This window comes from Phasianus colchicus, chromosome Z (genome assembly GCF_987193195.1).
Source record: "Phasianus colchicus chromosome Z, bPhaCol1.hap1.1, whole genome shotgun sequence".
Taxonomy (NCBI): domain Eukaryota; kingdom Metazoa; phylum Chordata; class Aves; order Galliformes; family Phasianidae; genus Phasianus; species Phasianus colchicus.
Window position 1 is genome coordinate 37,230,842 of NC_143476.1, and position 13,398 is coordinate 37,244,239.

A 13,398-nucleotide genomic window follows, 5' to 3' on the forward strand; every position below is an offset into this window, starting at 1 on the left:
TAGCATCATGTAGTACAAGCACTGAATCTGAAAGCTATGGTAGGTGAAGAAAACAAATAGTAGGCAACGGCAAGTAATGTGAGGCTGCATCTCAAGCATCTCACACTGAAGAGCAATCCCCTGGAATGAGTGGCATTGTGGGTGCAGCCTCGTTGGCATTTTGCCCTGGATTCTGGGTGCTGAGGTGTCACAGGACCACCCTGGCCATCCCATGTGATCTGGTGCAGGAATCTCCTCCAGTGAGTGGAAGCATTTCTCAGAGCATAGGAAAGCAGTGTCTGATACATTAGCCTACGTTAGTCATACTCTCATACGCTCATTATTAAGAAGACAATTAAGAAAGAGTGGGGTTAAGAAGGGGACCTCCCAAGAACTCCAGAAGAACAGGTAAAGCAAATATGAAGGGACTCCCTGCTTTACAAAGCATTACACAGCTTTGTCAGACACAAGGGACAAAACACTGCTTGGAAGGAACTGATATCACTGCTAAAAGCAAACAGAAACAATTCAAGAGAGAAATGTAGTGAAATGATACTGCCATATAAGACAACACTGGCACCCAGTGGTATTCAAAAGAGATCATGCTTGTATTTTTATTCTTTTTCTTAAAAGCAGTGTTTTTGTTTGAAATACACTCCTGATGCATCTTGGTTAGGAAACAGACATTCTTTGCCCACAAAGATCTGAATGAAGACTGAAATGTTACCTGACAAGAGTGTGGAAAGGTTTTTTCAGTTCTTCTTGATTCAATTTTGGTACTCAACAGTATCATTCCTGGCAGCAAAAAATTAAAAGATTCAGGAATATTTAAGTCCAATAAATTTAATAGCAGTCAGGAAGACCAGAGAGGGACCTCCAGTCCTTTCAGATTCTGTGCAAGTTCCCATACGAGGATGTCTGCTTTTCCGCAATAATATCTTTCCAAACTAGAGGATTTGTTGAGCTGATAATCCTGTCCTTAACCCACACTTATACCACGGCCCATTTTACTGTTTAGCTGTGAAAGCACTGAGCACAAGACAACAGCGTCCTCTGATCTTTCTTCTTTGTGCTATGATAAGAGGAGTAGATTATCTTTGAGTTATGCATATATTCTATTAATATTCCAAGGGAAGATAATGAGGAAGAGCAGGCAACATATTTTTAGCTCATTATTTGTACTGGAATACAAAGTGTTGTGTCAGCGCAGCTTTTCCTGATTTCAGTGGTTGCCTTATTCAAACGACACCTTCACAGTTGCAGAGTACCAGTTAAGAAATGAAGTAAACGGAAGAAAAAATCTACATCGTTAAGGGCAAAACATGAAAAGTAAAGACAGAAGGCATGTGCCACCTATCTCAAAAGAAATCCGAGGACTCAGGTATGACCACATTCACAGCTATAATCAACACTGCAGGAAGAAGTTCTACACATTCTGTCCTTCTATAGTAACATAGATATGGAATCCAGTTGGTTGTTGTTTTTTTTTTTTCCACTTCTTTGAAGCTCCTTGAGCCAGTAATGTCACCTGAAAAACCTATGCTCACAGAGATAATAGGGAACAGTCAGTGCTTGATTTGTATTAACTCCTTTGCACAGCAAGATGCAATCCAAAGCCTGCCCTTCCTCAGAAAAAGTACTAGCCAAAGGACTAGAAAACTACATCTTTTGATGAAAGAAAAGAAAGGAACAGGTACAGGCTTGTTTATGTAGGTCTTAAATAAAAGTAAAGAGTAGCAATATTAGACAGGGAACAAAGCTGGACAAATGCTCTGCAGTGGAATGACAGCATTCAGTAGAATACTGCATGCAAGCAAAGAAAAAGCCTCCTCTAGAAATATGCCAGCAGACATAGATAGCCATAGATAGCACTGTAAAGAGCTTTTCAATGCTCAGTGCTGAATACAGGCAGGAGGTGATTGGACATGCGTGCACATGCCCCACAGCAGTCTGCAATGAAAAAAAATTGAATCCTCTGCAATCTGTGCTGCCACTCTCACCCATGGCTGTGGGAAAGCAGCTCATTCAAGGCTATACTTCAGCCCTCTTGGAGATGGTGGGTGACTGAAGCAAATGATCAATGGCTTTTGTGTTTGAGACTTTTCCATCCAACAGCATCATTTTCTGGGTCCTGCAGACCTCAGCCAGGCTTCACGTATCAGCAACATTATCCTAAAAGCTTATGCAGACCATTACCAACGAAGTGAACTTAGTAATGCATATATTTGGCTTTAACACTTTTGTCCCCAAATTCAGGCTTGTTAGGCATGCACCTAAAAGCAAAGCTCCCATCAATGTATGGATTTGAAATTCTGATCCCTCAATACTCTTACGCATAAATGTAAACACATTGCTTAATTGGGATCTTTACTGAAGGAGCAATACAAATAAAATTACACAGTTCACAAAACTAAACACTACAAACCTCACTGACATGCCAGTCTTAACAACCTTTGTCAAATTCAAAAGTAATCTGGCCTCACATCAATTAAAAAAAAGAGAAAAGAAAAATGTAATTACCACCTTTTTCTGCTTGGCAAAGCAGTAAAACTGGATGGTTCTACTGAATTAGAGAATGACAGGAGAGAACAGCTTATGAGTCTTGTAACAACTTGAAATATCTCTATCTACCAACTTGGTTGTTATTTTATTTATTTATTTATTTATTTATTTATTTAAAGGCCAGCTCAGTAACATAAGTGTTCTCATTCACTTCCATAAGGAAAGAAAAACACAATAGCTCCAAGCGCATTCCAGGAAAATGTCTTAGACTCAGACCTGCATTATAACAAACAATGCAGCTGCCATTGGCAGAAGGTTATAGGGCTCACTTCATCAATATGTATTTTATTTCTTACTGTTTTTTCTTGAGCACTCACACCTCTTTCAGACAGAAATGTTTTTTTTTTTAAATTCAATTCCAAAAAAACCAAACCAAAACAAAAAACAAAACCCAGAAACACAGTAAATGTTTTTTTCTTTTTAACCATTTTTCACATTTGACTGGTGTTTGGATCATAAATTCCACTGTATTAAATGTCCTTCAAGGACAAGACCAGATGTCTTCATGTTTACAACACACTATTTTGGCATAGCTTTTCAAAACAAAGTCAGTCTTGGAAAATCTGAATGTGAGTGCTTTCATGCAAGTGGCTCCCAGTGCCTCTTAGTGCAGACAGTTTGAAACCATGTGGTTTTAAATTAAGTATCCAAGTGTCCATTCTGATCACAACATCCCAATGCACTCTTTATCTTGGAAGCTAACTTTTGTCTCTCATTCCTTTGACAGTCTCTTATCTCACTGCCTGACAGACCAGCCCCCTATAAAGCTTTCACGCCCACTTATGATAGCTCAGGTTCATTTTTCCTACTTACTTCCTCCAAACTAGCTTTGCAATGAGTTCATAACGCTGACAAAGAAAATTTCTTTAGCTTAGGAGGCAAAGAAACACTGAATCGTGTTTCTCAATCATGTTTCAGTTTCTCCCTTCATCCAAAACCTGAACGCATAATCTGTTTCTTGGGGGTGAGAAACTAGATTTTAACAGGTTTTCAGCGGCTTGCAAGATTGTAGATGTCAATGTAGGGTTTTATTTATTAGATTCAAGCATTCAGATAGAGTTTTGTCTTCTGTATTTGTCATAAGGCTTGGGAACAGATTTTTTTGCTGTTGTACAGGTCACGAAGATTCAAAAAACCTTTTGTGTTTTCAAGGGACCATGTTTTATTGTGGTTGGAAGAAGTAATTGTTGACATCTGAAATGCCAGTATCTGAGATAAATTTGCAAGGATCGGTGGAATGGAGAACTGTCACACAACTGAATTTAACAGATAACCTGTAGTTTTACTGGAGCACTTCTGCATACAGCAAGTGATTAAACAGATGTCACGAGCCCTGAAGTCTCTGCTACTTATGCTACACACAGGAATCCCTGTTACTTATGCATTTTAAATTATTTCAGAGAAATCTTTAAAATTTAATACATGCTTCCAGATAGAGTTACAGCAACTACCAATACAGCAAGAATGAGTCCTGCACTTGTGACAAAGCATTTTGTGCTTTTCAGGTCCAATAATTGTACCTTGATTCATTGAAAGGCAAACAGTTGTTCCAGATTGCAAAACAGGATTTTGTTTTGCATTACTTTCCCCAGCCCCTTTTCTTTTTTTGCAACTCCCTTTGATCTGTTCCTTGTTACAGGAAAGCATAGCTTTGCTTTATACTGTCTAGACTCTCACTTAAAATCAAAAGCAAATAAAAATCTACATTAAGGTTAAACCCTAGAATGTATCTTTTTTAGACCACTGGGACCTATTTTGGGACTTAGCTAATCTGGAAGTAAAATCTTAGTAAAGAGCTTTTTTGTTGGTTTGCTTTTCCCCTTAAGTTTTTAATTTTAAGCAAGAAAATCAAGGTCTTTTGAGACAATATTGTACAGATGTCATCTGGCTGTTCAGGATGGTGAGTTCTTTAAAGCAGATTTTCAGAAACTGCTTATTTTGTAATGTAAGGGTTGTTTCTGTTGCTCATTTGATGATAACACAGGTTTTGCTTGTTCACTGTTTCAATTTTTACTGTATTACTGAGTCTTGTAAGGCCACAGTTTAGAAGGCTGTGGTTTAGGAAACCACAGAAGTTTCAGGAGCTCAGTGTTAGACAAATACTACTTGTGCTATCGCAGTAAATGATGCAGCAGACTAAGTGAGCTGGAGAAGCAAGCTTAACATGTTGAAAAAAAAAAAAAATGCATCAAAGGAAGCCTGGTTTCAGAGAACCTGTAAAGAAAACAGAGAACTGGAGTAAGGGGTTTGACAGAGTTGATTTTATGGCAGCACTCCGAGCAGCAGCAGCTTTACCTCAACCCATCATTCACTTCACTAGGCAGGGTCAAAATTTAGGCACTTAAGTGTTTTTCCCTCTCTGGGAAAGTGACAGCCCATCAGGAGGTACAGATGGAAGACTCATGGGAACAGCTCTGAGAAAGAATATTTTCTCAGAATATCTTCACAATGGGGTATAACTGTGTGACACTAAGTCATGTGCAGAGACAGGGCATCACGAAATTGGCCAGAATTGACGGGTTCCTCACTTTTCTAAACTGAATGGCAACCTTACCTGAGGGCAGGCATGGCTTGAATTGTTACGCAGTAAGTGGACTAACAGTAAGTACACCTCTTGGCCTTTCTCATCATGATAGCTGTGTTTTTTCACTCTGACTGCCTCTTAAAGTCCAGATAGTTTGGAGCACATGTTTCCTGCGGGCCACGAGCAGGCAGGAGGAAAACAAATCTATTCCCAGAGTTACTCCTCTGCTCTCTGCAGAACCCAAAAGGAAAGGCAATGATCCAGTAATTTGGTTGCGATGTTACCTCAGCCAAACACTGTGCCATCAGTTTGAATTAAACAAAGTGACATGACTATGTCAAACATATTACCATCCTGAAATAAAAAACCTATTTGCATTTTACTATTCAAAATCAGAGAATTTCCAATGCTGCCATATCCTGGAGAAAAACAATTCAGATGGTGTGGAAGATACATAAATGCACTACTTAAGTAACTTGGTGACTGTGCTAGTTTTATAATATTCACAGACGTGTGTGTGAAGGGCATCCCTGAGCCCTCTTTTAAAATGAAACAAGAACCTTCAAGCCCAACTCACTGTTTCATGAAAAAAACTGCCAAAATGCTCACACCCAAGACAGTCATTATGTTGAACAAGTTTGATACATTTTTTCAAACTACATTTGGATGTACAGATCAAACAACTCTGAATACATATCTGCATGGATTCAAGCATATCTCATGTACACAGGAATGTAAGCATTTTCTAGAAATAATTAATAGGGCAACTGGAAATGTAACCTTGACTTTTTGAAGTTTTTTGAGCAGATTAGAAGTATCATTTTAAATAGAATTATTTTGCCCTGTGATTTCTAAAGTGACAAGCTGATTCCAATTTATCTTAGCAGAAATTGAAAGCTGTCATTATCTAGCAGCTATTTGCTTGCCCATTTGAAATGAACTGAGTCAGTTAATTTGGCCCAAGCAGGCCTGTAGTCATGAAAATCATAATAATTTTTACCATTTGACAGGGAACAAGGATAAATGATCAGCACATGCTGTAATTTCATTATGGGATGCAGTCTTGGTCTGCCACTATCCAACAAATGCATTTTAAATTGTTTTCATTGAAAGACTTTTGGAACATTTTGTCTAGTACTGATTCTCACTTTTTTTTAAGTGAGAAATCACTAAATAAATCTAGCTAAAATTTTGTATCTTGATGTACGAGTAATGTTACAGGAAACTGTTGCCACATACTTAATTCTTTACCAAAGAGTAAAATGAAATACAAATTCACTCACACTTACAAGCTGTTTTGTTTTATCCAGTGGTATTTACTAAGATACGTAAATGATTTATTTCTAAACAGTTGCTTCCCCTTCTCAGTAGCCAGGCAGCAGGATCACCATACTCCAGGTATATTAGCTATCTGTCAAAGAGGAGCCCAGCACACGTACAGTCATATACAGCATGCAGTTCTTTATATTGTATATTTGTCTTACATCTCCAGTGATGAGCATTTGGCAACAGAAAAAACTGGTTATCAGACAGGCAATTAATGTTTTGCTTTAAACTTGCACAGAAAATTTCCTTGTCCTCCTATGATTAAGACAACATTAAAAATGCAACACAAGCAGAGTCACACATTTCTGTATGTAGTACCACTCATATTAGTCACATATCTGAAGTTATGTAACATCTGAGACTGTGGTATAATAAAATGTAAGCAAAGCTAAGGGACTGTTAAGACTTCTTGTGGGCATATCCATGTGGCAGCTGTGTTTCCATAGCTGCTTAAGTCTTTTTCCTTCAATAATCACCTGTTTTTTCAGAGCATGTATAGGGACATTATATCAGCTACCAGCAAATGAGAAAAAGATTGTTTTCTTAGTACTTGTCTAGCTCTTAATTTATATTTTTCAGAGCACATATATACAACATGTAACTTAGCAATTCCTATGAGTTTAAGAAGTAATGTATACTTATCTATATAGTACTGAAAACACAGAAAACACAATTGTGATGATTGCATACTCAAAAGCAGTGCTAAAGGTTGCTAAATTTAGGACTAATTAAGCATTTTCCAGCTGCTAGAAAAGCTCTGCAGCTTCACGTTTATCTCCAGGACTGTCCTGACACTTTTATTTGTATAGCAGAATCAGCTGGGGACACACTGCCACAATTTACAGACTGTATTGACATGTACACTGTGAAATACCCTAATTTATCTCATAAACTGAGGGGAAGGTTCCTCTCATGCTCCAGGGGAGATTCAGATTGGATATTAGGAAGAATTTATTTTCAGAAAGAGGGGTCAGTCATTGGAACCGGCTGCACAGAGAGATGGTGGAGTCAGTGTCCCTGAAGGACATGTTCAAGAAACATGTAGATGTTGCACTAAGGGACAAGGTTTAGTGGGCAATATTGGTGGTAGGTGGGAAGTTGGACTAGATAATCTTAGCGTTTTTTTCTAACCTTAATGATTCTATGAGTCTATGATTCTGAGGTACCACAATCTGCAGCTCTGCCTTGAGACCGTCCACATTACAACAAGAATAGTGAACAGTAGCATCTGAGAGACTGCCAGACAGCTAGTACCCCTTAATCATCCCGAGCAATTGCACTACTGACTAGTAAACAGTAGTGCTAACTGGATACCATTCATCTTAATACTATTTTCCTGAGTTTTCACGAGCAATATATCCATACCTTTCCAGAATTGCAGGGTTTTTAAGTGTGAAACCTGAATCACCAATTTGTTCTCATAGCATCAGCTGAGAAAAATGCTAGCCAAGCATAAGGAAACTGCCACAGGAGCAGCCTGGTTCACCTTAGAGGGGGAAATTATCAATATGCTCCACAGCAAAAAAAAAAAAAAATTAAGGACTGCACTTCAGGTCTTTGTTTTACTGAGCAATTCTATCCTCTTTTGGGACATTTCTCTGGAAAGAGGCCAGAAAATGAAGGGCCAAAATACTCTCTAATGGGTGCCCTAGTTAAAAAACATGTTTATGATAGAGCTGGAGAGAAGACACTGATGTTTTTATCATGTGTTACTTCAGCAATACCATCCAGGATAAGTTACTGTATGTTTGATACCAGACCTGTATTTGTATTCTATGAAGGGAATATTCCCAGTTTACTGTTTGTTCCTGTTTGGTTTAGTCTACTGGAACTGATGCAGCTGCTAATTCTCCAGAAAATCTGGAAGAAAAGACAACTCCTGAACCTAAGGCCTCTGTGGGTTTATTTTGTTTGGTTTTGTTGGTGTTTTTGTTTTTCTTTCAAAGAAAGTTTGTGCAAATTAGACCACACCACACAGTATACATTCTTGCATGAGGAAATTTTACTATGTGATAGCAACTAGTATTTATTTGGCTCTGTAAGTACTATCAAGCTCTTTCAACAGAGATCACATAGAGAAAAAGAAAGATGTGTTCTTCCTTCTCTATCAGTTGAAACACAGTTTAATGAGTTGAGCACTGATGTATTTTTGCTTTCATGCTGTGAATTATGTAGTATATCACCAAAGTAAGAAGGAAAAAACACAAGAGGCCCATTAACAGTCAACGTATTAGGGAGGTGACCATTGCTCTGTACTGGTGAGGCCGCATCTCAAGTACTGTGTTCAGTTTTGGACCATTGCTACAAGTCATTGAGATCCTGGAGCATGTCCAGAGAAGGACAACAAAGCTGGTGAAAGAACTGGAAAACTAGTCTTATGAGAGCAACTGAGGAAACTGAGTTTGCTCAGGGGAAACCTCATCATTCTCTACAACTCCCTGAAAGGAGGTTGTAGTGAGGTGAGGGTTGTCCTCTTTGATGACAGGTAATGTCCTCAAGTTGCAACAGAAAAAATTCAGTTTGGGTATAGGATAAACTGCTTCTCAGAAACAGTGGTAAAGCATTGGAATGGGCTGCCCAGGGAAGCAGTGGTGTCAGCATCCCTGGAGGTGCTCAAGAGACACGTGTATATGGCACCGAGGAATGTGGGTTAGTAGTCATGGTAGGAATGGGTTGATAGATGGACCAGATGATCTTAGAGGTCTTTTCCAACTGTAATGATTCTATGATTAGTCTTGATCTCAAATCTCTGAACAGTTCTGACCTAGAGGTGGCCTCACAAGTTCCACGCCTAGTGCAGAATGGGCAACCTTGCATGGCACTGAGCACCAGTCTCCAAGGAAGCCAAAGTTGTGGAGCACTGCATAACTAAAATGCATGGTGTATTTTTGCTTATTTCTCTCTTCAGCTCATCCTTTACCCACTGAGGCAATCAGCACTTGATTGCCATGCCAGGGTTGGTGGGGAAGGCCGCTGAAAAGCAAGATGGAGGACAGGTGGAGACTATGCTTCCAACAGCTGGAAACCCCCAGAAAGGCCATCAGGATTCTAGAGGGTAAGAGGCCAGATCAGAGAATCTACAGCACCTACATTGCTGACAATGTGCAGGACCACGATGAAGCTGCCCAGCTCCTCCATCACCTGTAGTAATCATGCGATCCCGATGCTCCTTCTCTCCCGTGCCGACTCAGGCTGCCTGCTCCAGCCAGCCGTTCCCGGAGACCGAAGGCAGGTCGGGCAGCGCAAGCTGCCTGCAGGGACGCCTCACGCCGCCCGTCGCCATCTTCCCAATTCGCCCCAGACCGCCATCTTCCTTCAGGCAGCAGGGAGCCAGGGGGAAGCAATTTGTTGTGCAAATCTGCCATCTGCTGGTGGTTGGATGCTTCATGAAGCTGTCCTGACAGCAAATTAGAGGCTCATTCCCCTTCCCTTTCCCTCCTCCCTCCTCCCCTCCCCCCCCCACCCCCTCGAAGTAAAAATGAAGAAAAGGTCGGGAGGGAGGCGTGCGGGTGGCGGGATTTCCACTGCCTCCGTTGGCTGCCACCGTGCTGAAAGCATGAGAAACATGACAGCTAAGGGAAAAGACTAGGAATCTGGGCAAGATCCTCACCCCTGATCACTCTATAGCCAGTTAAAACTTAGAAAATGTTGGGTGACTTGAATTTTTTTTTTCCTTTTTTTTCTTTTCTCTCTCTTTTTTTTTTTTTTTTTTTTTTTTTCATGCATGTGTCAGTGTTGAGATACAAACTTCGCTGCCTTCTGGAAGTGTTTTCCACAATCTATCCTCATTTTCAACATGAAGCCTTGCTGTAGCTCTGGGAAGGAAAAAAATAAAACAAATAAACAAACAAACAAAAAAAATCCAATCACATCGCATCTCCACCATATGTTGGAGCTCCTCTCTGCAACCCTGCATCTCCAGGTTTGCTGGTGGCTTGTGATGCAGACATTTGTTCATTGAATACAAAACAAACTTCATCAGCAGCAAACTGTCTCATTTCAAAGAGTTGTGCATTAATTTTTACAGAACTAAATTCAGCATCTAATCAAAGCAACATAATCTCTTATTGTAGGTGGTTTAAAATTAAAGGCTTTGTGACAATCAGTAAACTTGGTAACCGGCAGGTGGCAGTTAAGGATTGCCACAGCTATCAGCTTCTGCTGAATAACTCCGGGTCCGTCAGATGCAGCTTCCATTTGATAATTCTGACTGTTTCAACTATCATTCTGTCAGGGGAAAAAAAATAAAATTAAAAAAAAAAAAAAAGTTGCCAAGGAAACAAGCAAACAAACAAAATCAGTCTTGGAAGTCATAGCATCATAAAACCCTACAGTTATGTGGAAGGAACATTAAAGATCATCTAGTTCCAATCCTCTGCCTTGTGGTCAGGATTGCCAGCCTCTGAATCAGCAAATCACCTGACGGCTGCAGAAGTGGTAAATTGTTGACAGATATTTCTAGATTTTCTGTTTATTTTATTATTATTTTTTTAGTTATTCTTTGGAAAGTCCGTCTGGTGTCAGGTAACTTGTTCAGTGTCTCCCATGTTTTTGAATGTTTTTCCTTTGCTGTCATTCATTCTTTATAAAGCTTTGAACTAGTTTTCAAGGCACAATATTGCAAAGAAATTTATGCAGTATCTTGAGAACCAGTTTAATTTATGTGACTTGACTTAGTTAAACAAATAATTTGCTTTCTTAATATTTGACTGACACATCTGCTAGTTTTTGTAGACACTTTATATTTCCTTAAAGTCAGTACTGAAACTGAATAATGAAAACGCAATATAATATGTTTTTCCTTTCTAGTCTTTTAATTCACATGCTACCAAATCTCTAAGAAGCTCTGTGTTCTCAAGAATCTATGGACACTGTATGAAAGGGACAACACTTTAATTGCTAATACTTTAAGGTGTTTCAGCTTCCAATCTCATAGGCATCACAGCAACCACAGAAACAATACATTTTATAATTTGCATTTTTGATTCGCCACAAAGCCAATGTGCATAATTTGACTTTTTTTCTCAAGAGATTTTTTTTCTTGCTTTGAATACCCATTAGAAGTGCTACATTGAATGGAAGGAACTGTATTCATATTCGTGATAGAACAATATTATTTCTTCTATTTTAGAGGATGAGTGAAATTTTGTGATGTTTAATGTCATTAAATGTGCTCCTTATGCTTAATCTTGCTTCCTTCAATGTTTTCTGTTTGGGACATTGTACAGAAAATAGTAGCATGTTCTGGTTATGTGTAAAACATACAGTGCTTCCTTTTCACATGGTCAACAGAATACTTGAGACTACAGAGTTATGATTTGGGTGGAGTCAATCCCAAACATCAGTACAGGCTGAGAGCAGCCCAGCAAAGAAAGACTTGGGTGTACTGGTGAATTAAAAGAAGTGTGGCCAGCAGGATGAAAGAGATAATTCTCCCGCTCTCTTCTGCCCTTGTGGGGCCACATCTGTTGTACTGTGCCCAGTCTGGAGCCCCCACACAAGACAAGGAGCTGTTGAAGCAGATCCAGCGGAAGGCCATGAAGATTATTAGAAAGCTAGAGGATCTTTCTTATGAGTAAAGGCTGAGGGACTTGTGATTGTTTGGACTGTAGAATAGAAGGATCTGAGGAGACCACATCACAGCCTTCCAATACATAAAAAAAGGCTGCAAGAGAGGTGGGGAAGAACTCTTTATGAAGATGTGTAGTGATAGGCCTAGGAATAGCAGTTTTAAACTAAACGGTAGTAGATTTAGATTAGAAATTAGGAAGAAGTTCTTTGTTATGAAGGTGTTTATATACTGGAACAGGTTGTCTGGAGGCGTTGTGGATGCTGCACCCCTGGGAATGCTCAGGGGCTAGGCCCACAGAAAAGAGTTTGGAACCTGAGGACTTTTTAAAACTTCCTTCTAATTCAAAGCATTCTATCATTCTGTGATTTAAAGTAGTAGGGATTATCAAAGTGATCACATCAACCAAGGGTTGAAGAAAAGTTTGAAGTTGTTTTGAAGGAACTTTTATTTTTGTCCAAAATAGATAACTGATCCTTGCTATTTTTTATGTTCGGGGAAGACAGTGACATCAGATACATGATGGCCAAAAGAAGTTATTGGTAAGCTCCTACAAAATGCAGGGAAGAGAGCTTTTTCTTAGTTCAGCACTGTCTCGTTTTAAAAATAAAGAACAATGTAAAACTCCTAAGATAATAGGACATCTTCAGATAAGAAACTGGTTGAAAGGCCGCAGACAGAGGGTGGTCATGAATGGCTCTATGTCCAGGTGGAGGCCGGTAACGAGCGGCGTCCCCCAGGGGTCTGTCTTGGGACCGGTGCTCTTTGACATCTTTATCAATGACATCGATGACGGAATTGAGTGCATCCTCAGCAAGTTTGCTGATGACACCAAGCTGAGTGGTGTGGTCGACACAGTTGAAGGAAGGGATGCCATTCAGAGGGACCTCGAGAGACTAGAAAGGTGGGCCCGGGTGAACCTGATGAGGTTCAACATGGCAAAGAGCAGAGTTTTGCACTTGGGCCGGAGGAATCCCAGGCATTTATACAGACTGGAAGGAGCGGTCCTTGAAAGCAGCCCTGTGCAGAAGGACCTGGAGGTCTTGATAGATGAAAAACTTAATATGAGCCAGCAGTGTGCCCTTGCAGCTTGGAAAGCAAATGGTATCCTGGGCTCCGTCGAAAGAGGGGTGGCCAGCAGGGACAGGGAGGTGATTGTTCCCCTCTACTCTGCTTTTGTGAGGCCCCATCTGGAATACTGCGTCCAGGTCTGGAGCCCCCAGTACAAGAAAGACAGGGAGCTGTTGGAGAGGGTCCAGAGGAGGGCACAAAGATGATCAGGGGACTGGAGCACCTCCCCTATGAAGACAGGCTGAGGGAGCTGGGCTTGTTCAGCCTGGAGAAAAGAAGGCTGCGGGGTGACCTCATTGCAGCCTTTCAGTACCTAAAGGGAGCCTATAAACAGAAGGGGAATCAACTCTTTGAAAGGGTGAGTGAC

General features: G+C 40.2%; 1 protein-coding gene and 1 long non-coding RNA gene across 9 annotated transcripts in view; one reads left to right on the forward strand and one right to left on the reverse strand.

Annotated features, from left to right (window-relative positions):
* The window catches only part of LOC149912869 (uncharacterized), a 42,883-nt gene extending 33,268 nt beyond the window's left edge, over positions 1-9,615 (reverse strand). Inside the window, exon 1 of the long non-coding RNA XR_016461598.1 lies at positions 9,482-9,615. This is a non-coding gene — a long non-coding RNA (uncharacterized LOC149912869). The remainder of the gene's footprint in view (positions 1-9,481) is intronic.
* A 1,122-nt stretch (positions 9,616-10,737) lies between these two features.
* The window catches only part of LOC116239745 (atrial natriuretic peptide receptor 1-like), a 56,119-nt gene continuing 53,458 nt past the window's right edge, over positions 10,738-13,398 (forward strand). For 7 of the 8 annotated variants that reach the window (XR_016461597.1, XM_090131286.1, XM_090131285.1 and 4 more), the window contains exon 1: positions 10,738-10,828. The gene's annotated coding sequence lies outside the window, so the exon portion shown is untranslated. Of the gene's footprint in view, positions 10,829-13,315; positions 13,390-13,398 lie in introns of those variants that run through there. The other variant, XM_031609936.2, reaches the window with a different exon arrangement.